The following is a 3,150-nucleotide window of genomic DNA, read 5'->3' as shown; positions in this document are numbered from 1 at the left end:
TACATTACCAAGGTGCAGAGGACCCCAGACCACCAGACCAAGGTACTGAGTCCCACTGTTCCTGGCCCAGAGATAGGGGCTTCTGAGCCGTCGTCCCACTGCTCCTGCTCCAGAGGAAGGGGCTTCCCAGTCACCATCCCTCCCACTGCTCCCAGCCCACAGGAAAGGGCTTTTGGGTCACCATCCCTACCGCTGCTCCTGGCCCCATCCCACCTCACCCAGCTCAGAGGAGGTAATCTTGCAGGCGCTAACAGCCCCCTACCCCAGTCCAAATGAGAAAACACATAAATAAGTCTCAAAACCAGACTTCCAGATCACCTACAGCAACTCCAAAGGGAAATGAGATGGAACCCTCTGATACTCAACCACCTGGACCCACTGAACTGGCAACAAAAGGGGATCTGGAAAAAATGAAATCAGAAATAATTTCTCAGATAACAGGAGAAATTGTGCCCCTAGTGCAAGACATGATTAATAAATCTAGAGAGGAGCTCAGGAACATGATGGAATCCCAACATAGCAAAAAAAATGGAATTCATAAAACAGATGCAAATAGATTTCCAGGACATGAAAAACTCCATTGAAAGTCTACACAGCAGAATGAGCCAATGTGAGGACAGGATTTCAGATATAGAAGATAAGATTGCAATTAGTGACCAGGAACAGAAAAATTGCTTCAAAATTATAAGGGAACATGAGAAATCAATCCAGCAGCTGCTAGATGATGCAAAAAAGAATAACATGAGACTGATTGGGCTCAATGAAGAAACAGGAGAGAGTGCAGATGACATAAAAAATCTCTTCACAGAAATAATGGCAGAAAACTTCCCAAGAAGGGGAAAAGAGCTTGACATACAGATAAGTGAGGCATATAGGACTCCAAATAGCCTTGATAAAAAAAAATCTACACATAGGCATATCATTGTTAAGATTCCAGAAACACAACAGAAGAACAAAGTTCTCCAAGCAGTCAGAGAAAAGAAACAAATCACATACAAAGGAAAGCCCATCAGAATCCCAGCAGACTTCTCAACACAAACCATCAAGGCAAGAAGAGCTTGGAGTGACATATTCCAAGCCCTAAAAGAAAACAGCCTCCAACCCAGATTGATGGACCCTGCAAAACTATCTTTCAAAAATGGATGGAGAAATAAGATACTTTCATGACAAAGAGCACCTTAGGAACTTCGTGAATACCAAACCAGCACTCCAAAGAATTTTACACAATAGCCTAGGAACAGACATTGAGGATCACAACCCCAGGAAGCAAAGCAGAATGAACCAATCTGGCATGACAAGAAATTAAATGGAAAGGGGGAGAACCCAACAAAAAGAAAAAGTCATGGCAATGACAAGTCAGTATGTTTCAGGTATAACCATCAATGTTAATGGTCTCAATTCACCGATTAAAAGAAATAGACTGGCAGGATGGGTCAAGAAGCAAAATCCAACAATATGCTGCATACAAGAAACACACTTAATTCAAAAGGAAACTCATAGACTGAAAGTTAAAGGGTGGAAAACAATACTCCAGGTGACAGGAACCCGAAAAAAACCAGGAGTAGCTATCCTCTTGGCAGATCAAGTAGATTTCAAAAAAACACTAATTAAGAGAGACGAAGAAGGACACTACAACCTTGTAAAGGGAACAATCCAAGAGGAAGAGATGACAATCATAAATATCTATGCACCAAACACTAGTGCACCCAACTACGTAAAACAAATACTAATGGACATGAAAAACCATATATGCACTAATAGAGTTGTAGTGGGGGACCTCAACACCCCACTGTCACAAACAGATAGATCAACTAGACAAAAAATAAGTAATGAAATACTAGAATTCAATCAAACTCTTGAACAAATGAACTTAACAGATGTTTACAGAGTCTTCCACCCCACAAAATCAGAATACACATTCTTCTCAGCTGCACATGGGTCATTCTCCAAAATAGACCACATACTCACACACAGAACATGTTTAAGGAAGTGCAAAGGAATTGAAGTTATCCCCTGTATATTATCAGACCATAGTGTGATGAAATTGGAGATCCATAGCAAAAGAAACTCAAAAAATTTCATAAACATGTGGAAATTGAACAGCACACTTCTGAATAACCAATGGGTCACAGAGAAAATTAAAGAAGAAATCAGACAGTTCCTTCAATTAAATGACAATGACAATACAACATATCTCAATCTCTGGGACACAATGAAAGCAGTCTTATGAGGGAAATTCATAGCAGTGAATACGCATATTAGGAGAACAGAATGAGCCCAAATAAACAACCTGATGCTGAACCTCAAGCTTCTAGAAAAAGAAGAGCAGGACAACCCCAAAGCTCATACAAGGGAAGAAATTATAAAGATCAGAGGAGAAATCAATGCAATGGAGACTAAGAGAATGATACAAAAAAATCAATGAAGCCAAGAGTGGGTTCTTCCAAAGAATCAACAAAATTGACAAACCTTTAGCCACCCTTGTCAGAAAAAGGAAAGAAAAGGCCCAAATCCATGCAATTAGGAATGAAAAGGGTGAAACTACAACAGACCCAGCAGAAATCCAGAGGATCATCAATACCTACTTCCAGAAGCTATACGTCAATAAGATGGACAACACAGAAGAAATGGACAGATTCCTAGATACATATGAATTACCAAAGTTGAATGAAGAAGACCTAAAAATTCTGAACAACCCAATATCAACCAATGAAATTGAAAACATAATTAAAAACTTATCACCTAAGAAAAGCCTGGGCCCTGATGGCTTCACTGCTGAATTCTACAAGACATTTAGAGAGGAACTGCTGCTGCTACTGTTTAAACTCTTCAATGAAATTGAAAGGGAAGCAATACTCCCAAATTCATTCCTGGAAGCAAGCATCACCTTGATCCCCAAAGCAGAGAAAGACCCAACCGAAAAAGACAACTATAGGCCAATCTCACTAATGAACATAGATGCAAAAATCCTCAATAAGATACTGGCAAACAGAATGCAGAAGATCATCAAGAAGATCATACACCCTGACCAAGTGGGATTCATCCCAGGGATGCAGGGATGGTTCAATATACGAAAATCAATTAATGTAATACACTATATCAATAGCTCCAAGGACAAAAACCATATGATTATCTCCATAGATGCAGAAA

Source organism: Heterocephalus glaber, unplaced genomic scaffold (genome assembly GCF_053883595.1).
Source record: "Heterocephalus glaber isolate CG9 unplaced genomic scaffold, H.glaber_assembly_v1.0 deba00001613, whole genome shotgun sequence".
NCBI lineage: Eukaryota > Metazoa > Chordata > Mammalia > Rodentia > Bathyergidae > Heterocephalus > Heterocephalus glaber.
This window is presented reverse-complemented; position numbering follows the sequence as displayed.